The sequence below is a fragment of the Pelodiscus sinensis genome, chromosome 10 (genome assembly GCF_049634645.1).
Source record: "Pelodiscus sinensis isolate JC-2024 chromosome 10, ASM4963464v1, whole genome shotgun sequence".
Lineage (NCBI taxonomy): Eukaryota > Metazoa > Chordata > Testudines > Trionychidae > Pelodiscus > Pelodiscus sinensis.
This window is the reverse complement of record NC_134720.1, coordinates 10,265,697-10,282,634: the sequence shown is the minus strand read 5'-3', so window position 1 is coordinate 10,282,634 and position 16,938 is coordinate 10,265,697. Positions and strand designations below refer to the sequence as shown.

Here is a 16,938-nt window from a genome sequence, read left to right as displayed (position 1 = left end):
GAAAGGGAATAAAAGCGACCCGGGTAACTATAGGCCTGTTAGTTTGACATCTGTAGTATGTAAGATCTTGGAAAAATTTTTGAAGGAGAAAGTAGTTAGAGACATTGATGCTAATAGCAATTGGGACAAATTACAACATGGTTTTACAAAAGGTAGATCGTGCCAAACCAACCTGATCTCCTGTTTTGAGAAAGTAACAGATTTTTTTAGATAAAGGAAATGCAGTCGATCTAATCTACCTTGACTTTAGTAAGGCATTTGATACAGTAACACATGGGGAATTATTGGTTAACTTGGAAAAGATAGGGATTAATATGAAAGTTGAGAGGTGGATAAGCAACTAGTTAAAGGGGAGACTACAGCGGGTCATATTGAAAGGTGAACTGTCAGGTTGGAGGAAGGTTACTAGCGGAGTTCCTCAGGGATCAGTTTTGGGGCCAATTTTATTTAATCTTTTTATTGCTGACCTTGGCACCAAAAGTGGAAGTGTACTGATAAAATTTGCAGATGACAGAAAGTTGGGAGCTATTGCCAATTCAGAAAAGGATCGGGATATCATGCAGGAAGATCTGAATGATCTTGTAAATTGGAGTGATAGCAATAGAATGAAATTGAATAGTGAGAAGTGTAAGGTTATGCATTTAGGGGTTAACAAGAATTTTAGTTATAAGCTGGGGACACATCAGTTGGAAATAACGGAGGAGGAGAAGGACCTCGGCGTCCTGGTTGATTATAGGATGACTATGAGCCGCCATTATGACATGGCCGTGAAAAAGGCTAATAGGGTTTTGGGATGTATTAGGCGAGGTATTTCCAGTAGGGATAAGGAAGTGTTAGTGCCATTATACAAGGCATTGGTGAGACCCCATTTGGAATACTGTGTGCAGTTCTGGTCTCCCATGTTTAAGAAGGATGAATTCAAACTGGAACAGGTACAAAGAAGGACCACTAGGATGATCCGAGGAATGGAAAACCTGTCTTATGAAAGGAGACTCAAGGAGCTTGGCTTGTTTACCTTAACCAAAAGAAGGCTGAGGGGGGACATGATTGCACTCTTTAAATATATTAGAGGGATAAATATCAGGGAGGAAGAGGAATTATTTAGGTTTACTACCAATGTGGACACAAGAACAAATGGATATAAGCTGGCTAGTAAGAAGTTTAGACTTAAGATTAGACAAAGGTTTCTAATCATTAGAGGAGTGAGGTTCTGGAACGGCCTTCCGAGGGAAGTAGTGGGGGCAAAAGATCTATCTGGTTTCAAGAATAAACTAGATGGGTTTATGAAGGGGATGGTTTGATGAGATAACATGACCTTTGTAACTAATTGACCATTCATTATCAGTGGGAAATAGGTCAATAGAGGGATGATAGGAGTTACTATAGAGAACTTTCTGAGTGTCTGGCTGATGAGTCTTGTCCACATGCTCAGGGTGTAGCTGATCACCATATTTGGGGTCGGGAAGGAATTTTTCTCCAGGGTAGATTGGCAGGGGCCCTGGAAGTTTTTCACTTTCCTCTGTAGCATGGGGCACAGATCACAGCTGGAGGATTCTCTGCATCTTGGGGCCTTCAAAGTATTTGAAGGCTTCAATACCTTAGATATAGTTGAGAGGATTATTCTAGGAGGGGTGGGTGAGATTCTGTGGCCTGCACTGTGCCAGGGGGTCAGACTAGATGATCATAATGGTCCCTTCTGACTTTTAAAGTCTATGAGTCTTATAGTAGCACTTTTAGACTTTACCCCTTGTCTAGTGAAAACAGATTGCTGGGCAGATAGGTTTGATTTGGGTTGATTAATTTTCTTGTTTCTCAACTCAGATTTAAATGGATGGCTAATGTCAAAAGAGCTCTGATTAGTTTGAAAATGGTGTTCGACATTGTTTTTTCGGCGCTGCAATAGTACCATCACACAATAAGCAAACACATTTCCCTTTATTGTCAATAAAACAGTAGGATTCTTTCCACTCTGCGTTGAAATAATATGTACATTGTCTTTTATTTGAACCACTCATTTTGGGCAAAATGTTATAAAAATAATAAATCGCAAAGCACGATAAAACAGCAGTATCAGTCACGGGCAGATGAGAGTTTTGCGGGGCCAAGGCAGCACAATTTCACAGGGCTCCCCCCTTTGGAGAAAAAAATAGAAAAAAGGCGTCAAATGTGAAATTGAAGGCTATTTTCATATTAAACGTGAATTGGGTAAATTTGATAGAAACTTAATTTAGTTGGATAATTTTAATTTTAATTATATTGTAATTCAATTTTAAACAAAATTCTGCATTAATAAAAGAGGGGGGATGTCCAAATGTTGAGCAAAAAAAGCACCCCCCCCCCCCCAAAAATCATGGCACCTTTAAATCTCACACTCCCTTCCACATGGCAGGGGAAGAATGTCCCAAGTGGCTTTCCAACTGAGAGAAACTGAAAATTCCAGACATTTTACTTGAAGGTTGGGGGGGGGGGGGCGGTCTGGCCAGAAGTTTGGATTGTGCCTCAGGGCAGGGGATTGGGGTGCAGGGTCTGGGAGGAGAGTTCTGTGGGTGAAGATATCAAAGCGGGAGTACCTGGGGGGGGGGGGGGGCGGACACTTACTAGCGAAACGTGCTGCTCTCCTGTTTCTCCCACAGCAGCTGCCTGGCCATGTGCTTGGGGATTGGTGGGCTCCTGCAGCTTCCATTGTCCAGGTCTGGCCAATGGGCTTGTGGGGGGGGGGGGGCGGAAGCAGCAATGAGGGACTTCCCCCTGCCGGCTCGCAGCTCCTGCACCACAAAGGGCCCCACCATGTCTGTTTTCTGTGGGGGGAGCTGTTACTGCCTCACGTCCGGACCCGACCAGCGTGGAGGTTTGCTCTGGCTGCTGAAGCGCCTGCGCGGGCTATCTGCTGTGGTGGGGGTGGGGCTTGAGCCTCCAAAACGCCGTGTTGGGCTCTCTCGCAGGCCCCAGGCTGCTGACCCTGCTCTAAGCAGGGGTGGATGTGAGTAGTTTTAAAACGCCGGCGCGGGTGCACGTAAATGCCCCGGCGGGCGCCATGGCACCCGCGGGCACTGTGTTGGGGACCATGGTGCTAGACAATAATGACCTCCTGTGGATCAGTGCATGACGGTTCTGTGGATCTCCCCTACCTCATGCTGCCTCCTACAGAGGCAGCACAGGGGAGGGGGAAGCTGGTTTAGAAGTCGGTTCCCCCCCTCCCACCTCTGCGCTGCTGCCTCTATCAGGGGAGGCTGCGGCAAAGCAGCCTCTGTCCGTTGCTGTGCCCTCTGAGGACAGGGGTTGGTCCATAGTAGCAGCCCCATATGCCGGGTTGAGGGGTGGGTAGGAATCCGAACTCCTTGCAGACAAGGGCTGCTGGCATGGACCAGCCTCTGTCTACAGTGAGCTTGGACCCTCTATGGACAGAGGCTGCTGCCACCCTGTGCTGCTGCCTCTGCAGTGTGTAGTAGCAAGGTGCTCCCCCAGAGTGGGGCCTGGACTGCGCTGGCTGCCAGCCTTGTCCCTGGAGACTATCGAATAGTTATGTAACTGCTGAGATTTCATGCAATATCTAACATCCCTAGTGTGTGGTACAGAGCACAGCATGCAAACTGAATTGCCTAAAATGCAGATATTGTGGAGGTGAGGTAGTGGATTTGGTACAGGGTTGCGATGGGGATTGATTTGAACCAAGGCACTTTAAAACATTGATTTGAATCACAATTTAAAGCAGCAAGAAAAATCATTGGTTGAAATCAAGTTTCCCACTGATACTTTTCCCATGTATTTATTAAATAATAGTACAAATTTAATCACTACAATATGTTTATTTACAACATTTACAGCAATTTACAACATTGAGGGGTGTGTATTGTGTAACTTTTTTTAGATAACATGATTTTTATTTATTTTAGAACTAGTACATAATACTCAAGTGGAGTATTATGCTGGAGATGCAGCGGCATATTGGGAATGTTAACTGAATTACACCCTCATACACAATAGCACTTATTAAACAGAATTTAAATGTTATATACATGTTTCACATTTGCAGTTGCAGCAGTCTCTTGATTTGCCGGTTGACAACTTTAACCTTCAACCAACCTTAAACCCTTTTAAAATTTGAAAATTTTATTAATTCTGACAAGTTATCATAACACTAAATGTATGGTGGTGTTAAAATGTCTATAACTAGCTCTCATCTTCCTCACTTTCACTGTCATTTTTATTCATAGACTGAAACAGAAATACGAGTTTTCCTGCTTTTTCAGCTCCCAGTTGATTTTAGATTTGAGTGAATAATACCAAATGATGAAAATATTTTCTCTGTGCCTGCAGAGGAAGCTACTGCTGTGAAAAGTTGGCTTAGCAACTGAAGGAACTCTGTTTCATGGTGCCTGGCCAATGATTTCCACCAATTCAGGGGAGTGACTTCGTTCAAAACATCATCAGCAAACATGTATTAATTAAATGGTTTCATTCCAGTCCAAAAATGTATTATGACTTCCGTTCTCGAGGATTGATTCTGAGATGTCCATGCCATGGCAGTAGCGGCATCTTCAAAAGTTAGGCATCCACCTTTATAATTGGGGTTGAGTACATACACAAGAAAATGAGGTGAAGTTTATGCTTGATTCATTTACTTCTTTATTGCCTGCAATTTGAAAAAAGAAATACTTCACAAGAAAGTTAATGTCTCAAGTGCCTTCAAAATTTCAACAGCATCAGGAATGCAGCAGAAATTTCTCTGAAATTTAAGGCATGAGAACAGCTGCATTGGATCAGACTAAAAGTCCATCTAGCCCAGTATCCGGTCTGCTGACAGTGGCCAATACCAAATGCCCCAGAGGGAGGGAACACAACAAGTAATCCTTATGTGATCCCTCCCCTGTCACGTATTTCCAGATAAAACAGAGGCTAGGGACACCATTCCCACCCATTCTTCAATGGACCTAACCTCCATGAATCTGTCTCTATTTGAACCCTGTTAAAGTCCTAGTCTTCACCACATCCTCTGGCAAGGAGTTCCACAGCTTGACTGTGCTCTGAGTGAAGAACAACTTCCTTTTGTTTTAAACTTGCTCCCTATTAACTTCAGTTGGTGACCCCTAGTTCTTATATTGTGGGAATAACTTTTCTTTACTCACTTTTTCCACACCAGTCATGATTTTATAGACCTCTATCATATACCACCTTAGTATCTTCTTTTCTAAGCTGAAAAGTCCAAGTCTTTTTAATCTCTTTTCATACTGACCCTTTTTTTGTTGCCCATTTCTGAACCTTTTCCAAAGCCAATATATCTTTTTTTGAGATGAGGCGACCACATCTATATGCAGTATTCAATATGTGGGTGTACCATGGTTTTATATAGAGGCAATAAATATTCTCTGTCTTATTCTCCATCTCATTTAAAATGATTCCTAAAGTTCTATTTGCGTTTTCAACTGCTGCTGCACCCTGAGTGGATGTTTTCAGAGAACTATTCGCAATGACACCGAGATCTCTTTCCTGAGGAGTTATAGCTAAATTAGTCCTCATCATATTGAATGTATAGTTGGGGTTATTTTTTCCAATGTGCATTACTTTGCATGTATCAACGTTAAATTTAATTTGCCATTTGTTGCCTGTTTGCTTAGTTTCTTGAGATGTTTTTGAAGCTCTTCACAGTCTGCTTTGGTCTTAACATTCTTGAGCAGTTTGGTATCATCTGCAAATTTTGCCACCTCACTCTTTACCCTTTTCTCTAAATAATTTACAAATAAATTGAATAGGATTAGTCCCAGGACATACCTTTTCAGTATCCTGAGCATATCCTATGCATTTCTCTTTAATCCAATGTTAGATAATTTAGATGAGATACTTCCATCCGTTTAATCCGTTTTCTTCACAAAGATCATGAGAACAGGCCAATTCTCAATAAATTGTTCAAACCAATCAATCACAGAAATCCATCGAACATCTTGAGGGAGAGTTAGTTTGGAAGAGAAGACGTACTTATGAATTGACTAAAACAGTGTTTCTTAAACTATGTTCCACAGAACACTGGTGTTCCGTGAACAACTCACAGGTGTGCTGCGACCTCTTCTTTGTTTTTGTTACTTCTGTGTTTTTGTCTTTTTTTTTTTTTTTTTTTTTTTGGTCTGGCAATTTTTTTAAGACAATTTTCATAGGTGTTCCGCATAAAAAAATTATTTTTGTTTGATGTTCCGTGTTCTCAAAAAGTTTAAGAAACACTGGATTAAAAGAATGCATCTACAACAGAGGAGTTTGAGAAGGAGATCCCTCTGCTGAACGAACAAGGTGTGAATGCTAACTTTGGGGTGAGTGAGTCTTTTATTAGTTGCATTCTGCTTTTCTTTTTTTTTTTTTAGTTCTGTTACTATGTCAGTTGGGATTGAGTGTCTGGGGAGTTTTTGAGCGTTTCTTCTCTTGATCAGCTTCAGTTAGCCTTCTGATCACTGTCCTGCTGTGTGGTAGGGCTGACTTGGAAAGACCAGGAGGAGCTAGCAATCAGGAACAGCTTGTAAGAGGGAGTCCTAGTACTACCAGTATTGTTAGAAAGAGCCACATCACCTGTGCCAACTCTGCTCTGCTCCCTCCGGGGTCCAGGCCAGATTGACCCGAGTTGCTTCCACCTGCACCGATAGCCAGACTAACCGCCTGACCATGGATGTCTCTATCCAGATCCTGGTATGATTTTTTTTTTTTTTTTCAGAGACTGGTTTGCATCTCTTACTTACAGAAAATCAGGCAGGGAGAACCATCCCTGCTGGTGGAATGTCTCAGGAAGCAGGTGAGAGAACTACAGGAGGAAGTGGCTGGGCTCAGGAGCATCCATGCCCATGAGGAATTCCTGTGTCTGTGGGACACTGGCAGCTGGTTACTTCTGGCAGCAGATAGTGCTCTGCCCCGCTCCCAACCACCCAGTGTGGTACTGGAGAACTGTTACTCTGTCCTGGCAACAAGAGATGAGGAATTACTTTCTAAAATGGAGGAGAAGCCATGTACCCCCAAAGCAAGAAGGTCTGCAGCCCCCCACTCCCAAGAAGAAACATAGGATTGTAGTGATTGGAGATTCTCTTCTGAGGGGGACAGAGGCACCAATCTGTTGTCCTGACATGGCATCCCAGGAGGTATGCTGTCTGCAAAAGACCCACCATAGTTAAGATGTTATGGAGGAATTGCTGACTGTCATCTGGCCTCTGAATACTACCCCATGCTACTCATGAGAAATGACCTTGAGCAGATGAGACTCATAGAAATACAGAACTGGAAAGGACCTTGAGAGGTATTCAGGTCCAGATTCGTGTACTCACAGCAGGACCATGTGCCATCTAGATCATTCCTGAGCAATGTTTATCTAACCTACTCTTAAATATCGTCAGTCATGGAGATTCCGCAACCTCCTTGGGTGCTTAACCACCCTGACGGTTAGAAAGTTGAATAGTCACTCAACTACCCAATTAGCCTAGGCTTGTTGAGTAGTCGACTACTTGACTAGTCACTTATATCCCTAGCTCAGAGAATAGTCGTGGCAAATAATTAAAGGAGTAAAAAACATACCTTAGGCCATGTCTACACTACTAGTTAAGGTCAAGTCTATTAAGATTGATTTCTGGTCATCGGATTTTGTGAAGTCAAAGCCCTGTGTCCGTCACTATGGGGAAGAATCCAATGTAGGTCGAAGTAGTGAGTCCCCATTAGGGAGACTGCCATCAACTTTGAGAGTGATGTACTATCAGTAGCTATCCCACAGTGCCTGTGCTGCTTCACATTCTGAATTATGCTCCCGCTTCATGCTGGGACCAAAACTGTGCAGTAGGTGGTTCTGGATTCATGTTGTCAGCATTCTATAATGCACTCATCTACTCCCTTGCCTGAGATGAGTTGGATACAGTCTTTTCATGCCTTTTTTGGCTCTGGTTAGCCTTCAGGATGTTATTGGATAGTTGACTAGTCCTTAAGCAAATGCTTATTGGATAGTTGACTTGACTAGTTAACCCCCCATTTGCTGCCTCTGTTAGAGGCAGCAGGGGAGAGGGAGAGGGAATACTTCAAGGCGGTAGCAGCTGTGCAGCGCTGCCCCTTCGAAATGCTGCCTCAGTGTTTCAAAGTGGTAGAGCTGCACAGCTGATCCTGGGTTCCGTGAGGGTGCTTCTGGGGACTCAAAGCTGACATGCCCGCATGCAGCTCGGAGTTAGTGGGACTTCCTGGTGGCCCTGGGCTGCATGCAGAGTTCTGCATTCCTCCTTTGAAATGTACAAGAGTCTCATCGACTACTCGATTAGTAAATTAACTGATAGTTAATATCCTTAGTTAGCCATGCAGATGCCGTTGTAATGCGAGCAAAGATCCTGTTTTGCATCAAACCATTGTGGTGGTGATGTCTACCTTGATGTGCCTAATGGTTCATTGTCGAGAGCATACACTTGTCTCTCTACCAGGGCAAGGATGAATCTTAGAATCCCATGCACTTGCTGTACAGGTAAGCCCTTGTGTTGATGGAAATAGCAAAACGCTGTGTTCTCGTGCCACGAGACAAGCACAAACTAGTGGGACTGCATTGTGATGCAGGTATGGGACAATTAGCAGTGGCTGTAAAGCTTCCAAATGTGCATGGCCACTTTCATGGAACTTTGCAGATAGCTTTCCCCTGACCTGAAGCACAGGGACACCAGAATAAGATTTGCTCTGACTGTGGAGAAACGCGTGCCAGTGGCTTTGTGGAAGCGTGCAATGCCAGACAGCTACCGGTCAATTGGGAATGATTATAATGATCCCATATGACCAGGGGCTACTGGCGAGGAAGGACATTAAGAGGGGCACTGGCCACATGACCGCCCCACTACATGATTCTCCCTGTACCATCCCAAGGTCCAGGGAGGGCCAAAACAAATCCCCATCTGCCCAGACCTTGGCTATCGCCATCCCTGCTGTGCTTTCTCTCTACCTCTTACCTGCCTTTGCTCGTCACCATTCCACCTCTACCCCAGGCCTCCACCTAAGGATGTCCCTTGTTAGCACTAGCATGGTCTGGCCCCAGCGGCAGTCTCCCCCTCCCTCACATACACACTCACTGTCAGTGAACGTGGGGCAGAGAAGCAGAGTTACCTAGCTGCAGCCTGCTCTACTCCCCCAGCTGCTGGCTGTGTTGCCCTGTTTCCCACAAGTGAGCGTGGGGTAAGAAGAGACAATCCCATTCTTCCCAGAGTGATGCAGATGGGGGAGTGGAAACTTACTGCTCCATTTCCCGTCCTTCCTGCCGGGGCCAGGCTCTTCCTAATCCCCCTCTCCTGGCTAGCTCCCCTGGGCCACCCAGATGCTCTGGCTCCTTGCTCCTTCTGCCTTTGGTAGGAAGATGCATGACCCTTCGTCCCTAATTATGTGTTGCCCCGCATCTGACCTTGGAGTATATGAATAGCCTTATCTTGAATAAAAAAAAAATTAAATGAGTGAAAATGCAAACTCTCTTGATTTAAAAGGGAGTTTGAATGGTTTGTGGTGAAAAATGCAAAATCTACTGAATGTGTGTATAACCTTAGAGTTACAAGTATATAATAACATAATGTTGTGAAAAGAATATAACTTAGTCTGCACAAGTTGTCCCAGGTTGTCTTTGGCCTGTGTGGAAATGTGCCTGTGAACAGGCTGCAAGAAGCTTGTCACTCATCAGCAAATTTCTCTGTGCGGTGCTGTTCCTAAGAAAAGAAAGGGAACAAAAGAAAATGCTGAATATGATGGTAATGATGATCTAAAGCTGCTGTTAAAGATGAAAGGAGAATAGAAAAGTGAGAGAGAAAAATATTTGAGGATGTTCATAAGCCTTGGAAAAAAAATTTAAGTGACTAGAGACTTCATTGGTTTTTGTCCAAAAAGTCCGGTAATGTTATTTTTATCACTACATTTTTTGTGTGTTCTCCCTCTGTCTGTCGATTGACAGACAGAGAGAGAACACACAAAATGTAGTGATAAAAATAACATTACCGGACTTTTTGGACAAAAACCAATGAAGTCTCTAGTCACTTAAAAAATTTGTGACCAGTCCATAGATCTTCAGAGAACTTGACAATGAACAAACATCAAATTAAAAAAAAAAAACCTTTGAAAATAGTTAGTCTCTCTTTTAAAAAAAAAAAAAAAAAAAAAAAAAGCATCCCCGCCATGTATTTTAAATTTTACACTACTGCCCTATTATGTCCATAACATTCAAAATTTTAATTTTTAAAATTAAACTGAACTGAGAAGTAAATTAGCACAATTTGAAGTGCCTGTTTCACTCCAGCTTGTTGATCTCTGATATGGTTTCTTTCTTTTTTTTTTTTAAACTTATGAAGATTATGGTTTTTTTTTTAATAATTCTAAAAATTCAGGTCTGTCCCAGACTGCAAATATGAGAGGTTCAAAAACAATAAGAGGAGAGACTTGTATTTCAGAATAATTGCTTCAGCCTGGAAAACAATAGCCTTTGAATGTTCTTTAAAGAAACAGTGTAAATAAACCAGGTACATGCTGATTCTTTTTTTGCCCTGGAATTTAAATATGACATCTGGGTTGGCTGTCTTATTCTGCATCCATGGAGACTTTAAGTTTAAGGTGCCTCGTTGTACAAGGCGTAAAGGATGGCTTGATATAGCACACTATTTCAAAACTTATGCTGTGTAGACATGCCAAATTTCAAAATAAGCTATTTCAAAATATATTTGAAATGAGATACACAATTTGCATAGTGCAAATTGAATATCTTATTTTGAGTTTAGGATGCTATGTAGATGCACTCTAAGAAATACTACTTTTTGCCAGGCCTCAAGTGTTTGATCTCAATTTTTACTATAGGAATACAGATTTTTAACAGATAAATAAATGGATTTTTGTCAGATAAATAATTGTATAAATGTCTTTGAAATAGATTTTTCTAACATATATGTCAATCTGTGTCTGTGTCCTATTGATTTAGAGCCTAAAATAAGTGTAACCTTTTTGGCGCTTTGAAAATTCAAAATTGACTCGTCATGTACAGTTTAAGAAAAAAATATTGTAGCTTTATTTTTCAGATTTCAGTTGAAGCTAAGCTAAGGAATTTTCTCCATTTCCTCTGGTTTTGCCTTTGAACTATTAATACGTAGTGAATGCTCTCTCTATCTTCAGAATTCATATTTTCTGTTATGTTTGACTAGGCTTTTATTCCACTAGTCGACTACAAGATAAGCATGGTTTTTAAGTCCTTTTTTATCATTTATTTGTAAAACTATATCTTGGGTTTGTTGTTTTTGCAGGATAACATTAACTACAGTTTGAGACCTTGATTTGGAAGATCATAATTAGCACATTCGTTAAGGTGAGTGTCTGTCTTATGTGCTCATCCATTAAATGATCTGAATTGTGTACATTCTGCTTTCTTGAGATAGAAGGCATAAGTTTTCAAGCCTGGGTTTTCAAGCATAAGGGTTTCTCAGTGTAGATTGCTGCATCTGCTTATTGGTCTGGATATCGCTGAGAATTTTTTTAATTGCAGTGAAATTTTAATGAAGAATTCTTGTATTAAATGCTTAATTAAGCAGTAATGGTCCTACCCTTGATAAGTAACACCCTTCTTTTGATGTGCTTGTGTGTGTGTGTGTGTGTGTGTGTGTATGTGTATATATATATATATAATCTCCAAGCCTCTGTGACTCTACTCCATGCATCTTACAAAGTGATTTTTATCCATGAAAGTTTATGCTGAAATAAATCTTAGTCTTTAAAGTGCCACAGAATTCCTCGTATTTCCAGATACAGACTAACACAGCTATCCTGTGAGACTTTTCACAGTGAGGACAATTTAACTCTTAGTCCTCATAAGTCTTAAGACTCTATTGTTTGTATAGTTATTCTTTTACAAGAGCACAGATGACTTGTAATTAATATTAAAGTGATTTCTCACTTCTGATGGCTGTTGTGAAGTTAGCATCCTTTATCTACCAGGTATGAGGAAGTAATTATGTTTTGCTTGTTTGCCCAGGGAGCCTGAGTTCAATGTAAATTTTCACACATTAATTCTTTGCTCAAATAGCACAGAATGGTCAAATCATTGCTAGTTGTTTTCAACTGTTACAATGATTAACAGTTGCAAAACAATACAAGTTAGTAAAGGAACCCTTTAAAGGAAGATTTGTGGAAATCTGTACCATTAATAAAAATTACTATAGCAAACTATAAAATCTACACAGTCAAGAATGATCTCTTTAATATCTGTGCTTCTGAATGCAGTATGACAGGACCATCCTAGTAAAAACATTATCATAAGGTGTTATAAATTTAATGCAAAATATTCATACTTAGATTTTTAGAGAGGGTTGATTGTGTTCATTGATGTATATCACTAGCACTTACTGTGATTTGTATGGCAAAAAGAAAAATTAATTTCAATTTTCCCAAAGAGCTATAATTAATATGTGGGCTCTTTGCCAATAGCTTTAGGTGTAGGGACTTAAAAACATTAAGAACATAAAAATGGCCATACTAAGTCAAAACAGAGGTCCATCTAGCCCAGAATCCTGTCTTCTGTCAGTGGAACAAGCGCCATTTCGAAACTGAAACCACAGTTTAGATGCAGTTCTGCCGACAGTGGTGTGATTTTTTTCGATAGACCCTGTACTACTCAAATAACAAGGAGCCTGAAATACCAACACCATGGACAGATGGGTGCTAGAAATTATGCCAACTGGTTATTTTCTCCCTTTTTTGTCTGCTTCCTTCCACCCCGTCTCTCATCTCTCTTCAGGGACCCATCTCATTATGACATTTTCATGCAGGGACTGTCCCCCCCCCCCCCCCATGGCAGCTTGAAGCAATAGAACATGTACTTCAACTACATGTGGGAAGGGGTTCTACTCCCACCATTTTCTCATAAGCAAGGTAAAGGGAAGTTGGAGACCCATCCTTAATTTACGCAGCCTCAGTCAGTTCATTCGCACTCAACATTTCAAGATGGTAACTCTTTCCACAATAATCCCTGCCTTGGAGAATCAACCCTACAAGATGCATGTTTTCATATCTCAATACACCCGACACATAGCTGATACCTACAATTCATGATTCACAACTGGCATTTCTAGTACAGAGTCCTTCCATTGGCCTTTCCCACAGCCCTTTCCAAAGTCCTGGCAGTGGTAGCGGCATACCTCTGCAAGCTAAGAGTGGTCATTTTCCCACACCTGGACAATTGCTTCCTGAAAGGGTCAACCTACAATGATACAGAACAAGTGATTTCCATCACCAGGACCCTCTTCAACAGGCTTGGCCTGCAGCTAAATCTTCAAAAGTGCATATGAATCCCAACACAATAGTTTGAATTTATTGGCGCTCACCTAGATTGCATGTCTGCATCAGCATTGCTCCCTTGTCAGAGGTGAGCACAGATCTTGTATGAATAGCACAGAACAGCTTGCAGGTCATGGTAATACTTTGTCTACAACTTCTAGGCCATATAGCAGCAGCTGCATTCATGGTTCAGCATGCTCGACTTCTCACGAGACCACTACAGACATGGTTTTGAACAGCATACAGGCCACACAATCACCACATCAACAAGTGGCTATCTATACCAGCCAAAATAAAGGAGTCTCTATCCTAGTGGACAAATCAATGCAGTATCTGCAGAGGAGTCTCTTTCGGTTGTAAACCACCATCTGTAATGCTGGAAATACCTGACAATAGACCTATTTGCAGCCAGCTCCACTACCAAATTACTTCACCTGAGCAGGCATCAATCAGTCCCCAGCCTTCACAATCAAGTGGGATGCACCCCTCATACACACTTTTCCATCATTACCACTTCTCCATAGCATACTCCTCAACACAACAAAGGAACAGTCATTCTAGTTAGTAGCACCCAGTTGACCCAGACAAACCTGGTACTCTTGCTTCCTCTGAATGATAACAACTTTATGGCGCTTTCCTCCTGTCCCTTGCCTTCTCACGCAGAACAAGGGTTGACTATGGCACCCGAACATACAGACTCCACTACTTCAGACATGGCTCCTTGCTGGCTGACGTCACTTGAAACATCTTGCTCTGCATCCGTCCAGGAGGTCCTCCTGAATTGCCGCAGACCATCTACCAGAAAATCATATTTGCACAAATGGCACAGATTCTCCAGGTAGTGAGATAAGCACCACATTTTACCCACTTCAGCTACATACTTCCCTATATACTCTAGCATTCTTTATTTCTCCAAAACACAAGTATCTCCCTTAGTTCCCTACAAGCGCATTTGACTGCAGTAACAGCTTTAATTCTCCCTCACAGGACCATTCTGTTTTCATTCATCCCAGCATCAAGCGATTTACGAAGAGAATTCAAAGTGCATATCCACCTATAAATATACTAAACCTAGCCTGGGATCTCAACTTGGTTCTATGAGCACTAACAGACAAGCTATTTGAACCTCTGACTACTTGCTCTCTATGCACTTATCCATGAAAGTGGCCTTCTTAGTAGCCATTACTTCTCTGAGAAGGGGAGGTGGGGTTGGAGCCCTTAAGGCAGACCACCTTTACATAATGTTTTCTAAAGACAAAGTTGTTCTCCATGCACATTCAAAGTTTCTTCCTAAAGAACCTGCCTCCTTCCATTGTAACTAGTCAATATATTTACTGTGTCCTTTCCAAAACCTGACACAGACAACAGAGAAACAGCTCCATACACTTTAGACATCTGCAGGGCCATTGTTTTTTATTTAGAAAGAATGAAGACATTTCACAATCCTCAAGACCCTTTTTAAAATACAGAAAGGTCCCAAGGCACGACTGTCTCTAAGCAAAGATTATCCAAATGGATTTCTGAATGCATTCAGCTCTTATTGCCCCTTAAATTAAGGACCTGTCCCCAAACAGTAATGTGTCCTCATTTGACTCATACAGTCCAAGAGTTGGAAGAGACCTCAGGTTGTCATAGAGTCCAGCCCAAGCAAGACCAACCATAACTAAATCATACCAGCTAGGACCTTATCAAGCCGGGACTTAAAAACCTCTAGGGATGGAGATTCCACCACCTCCCTAGGGAACCCATTCCAGTGCTTCACCACCCTCCTAGTGAAATAGCTTTCCATCACTAGAAACATTTAAGAGCAGATTGGATAAATATCTATCAGGGATGATCTAGGTGGTGCTTGGTCCTGTCGTGTGGGCAAGGGACTGGACTTGGTGTCCTTTTGAGGTCCCTTCCAGTTCTAGTATTCTATGAGTCTATGATTACAGAAGTGCCTAGAGGCTGCAACAAGAGATTGGTTCCCTTCATGTTAGGTGAACTGCACACAAGTAATCAGAAACAATAATCTTTGCCCGGCAGGACTGAAAGCAATTGCAGGCCCAGGGACCAGGTATATGGGGGGGGGGGGGGGGGAAGGGAGCAGCTATGTGCCCCTTGGGGGGGAGGGCTTGGGTGGAAGGGGTGGCCCTGGGACAGTCATCCCTCAGCGCTGTCTGGACCATGGTACTGGTTTACCTCCCCAGCACTCAGAGCTGCCCAGAACACCCAGTACAGTGCTCTGGCACTAATGCAAAGGCGTACGAGGCTCCAGCCATTGCTGCAATAGCAGCGGTACTGGTGGGGCGCTTTGGGCCCCTTTGAAACATTGGGCCCAAAGATAATTGCCCCTTTTTTCCCTCCTCTTTCAGCAGTCTTGTCACTACCTCAAAGATGGCACAAACAAATAGTGTTGGGGAAATAGAGGGGATCAAGGTAAACAGCAGAATCAAGTAGAGTGCTCTAAACCTTCCAACTAGAACTGTAGAATCCTAGGGCTAGATTCAGGCGGTCAAGTCCAGCCCCCAGCCCAAGTAAGACCAACCCTGACTCAATCATTCCATCCATGGCTTTGTCAAGCCGGGACTTAAAAACCTCTAGGGGTGGAGATTCCACCTCTTTCATAGGTAACCCATTTCAGTACTTCACCACCCTCCTAGTATCCAACCTAGATGTCCCACATTGTAACTTGAGACCATTGCTCCTTGTTCTGCCATCTGTCACCACTGAGAACAGCCTCTCTCCATCCTCTTTGGAACCTCCCTTCAGGAAGTTGAAGGCTGCTATCAAATCCCCCCTCACTCTTTTCTTCTGAAGACTAAAGCCCAAATCCCTCAGCTTCTCCTCATAGATCATGTGGCCTCCTATCATTTTGGTTGCCCTCCACTAGACCTTCTCCAATGTGTTCACATCCTTTCTGTAGTGGGGGCCCCAGAATTGGACTCAGTACTCCAGATGGGGCCTCACCAGTGCCAAATAAAGGAGAATAACCACTCCTTCGAGTGATTGCTCACGTGCATTCCAATATAGCTGTGCGCGCATAGTGTGCATGTGCCATCGGAAGTTTTTCCCTCAGCAGTACCCTTAGGGCCAGCAGGGAGCCCCTTGGAGTGGTGTCGGTGTACCAGCCCATATATACCTGTGCTGGCCCTCTCATCCACTCAGTTCCTTCTTACCACTGTGATGGTTGTTGGAACAACCCTTAGGTCCTCAATCTTCAGTTAATCTTTAGCTAATCTTTAGCTAAGTTTCTGCAATTTAAGCTAAAGACTTTTTTGTGGTTTTTCTGTTGATTGGTCCCCACCACAGCATGCTGTGTGCCCGGCCTGCAAGGCTTTAAGCACTGCAAAAAAGTGCAATAGGCCTATACTGTCTGATGATCCACACTCATTTTGCTTAAAGTGTCTGGGAGAAGCAAACCTTACAGAAGCCTGTAAAATCTGTAAGGCCTTCAAGCCCAGGATGAAACGTGAGTGGGAGTCTTGCTGTAATATCCTCCTCATGGAAGCAGCTCTCCAAACAGAACCGGACTTGGCACTGGCCTCCTGGAGTGCACCGGCCTCAGTGTGCTGCACCTCTGTGTTCTACGCACCGTGCCTCTCTGGCACTACAGGGGCCCCAGCACTGCTCTCAATCGCTGGTGCCTCTGAAGAAGAGGCGGCCTAACAGGGGTAG

At 42.8% G+C, this 16,938-nt stretch overlaps 1 protein-coding gene and 1 long non-coding RNA gene across 16 annotated transcripts in view; one reads left to right on the top strand and one right to left on the bottom strand.

The window, feature by feature from the left end:
* Positions 1 to 16,938, top strand: part of PER2 (period circadian regulator 2) — a 182,982-nt gene that overhangs the window by 61,141 nt on the left and 104,903 nt on the right. For 8 of the 12 annotated variants that reach the window (XM_075937506.1, XM_075937510.1, XM_075937505.1 and 5 more), the window contains one exon: positions 11,253 to 11,314. The gene's annotated coding sequence lies outside the window, so the exon portion shown is untranslated. Of the gene's footprint in view, positions 1 to 6,694; positions 6,773 to 6,974; positions 7,113 to 11,252; positions 11,315 to 16,938 lie in introns of those variants that run through there. The other 4 variants (XM_075937509.1, XM_075937504.1, XM_075937508.1 and 1 more) reach the window with 2 other exon arrangements.
* The window catches only part of LOC106732224 (uncharacterized), a 113,925-nt gene continuing 100,835 nt past the window's right edge, over positions 3,849 to 16,938 (bottom strand). For 2 of the 4 annotated variants that reach the window (XR_012906200.1, XR_012906197.1), the window contains 2 exons: positions 6,720 to 9,677; positions 3,849 to 4,633 (listed from right to left, as the gene is read on the bottom strand). This is a non-coding gene — a long non-coding RNA (uncharacterized LOC106732224). Of the gene's footprint in view, positions 4,634 to 4,920; positions 5,939 to 6,719; positions 9,678 to 16,938 lie in introns of those variants that run through there. The other 2 variants (XR_012906199.1, XR_012906198.1) reach the window with 2 other exon arrangements.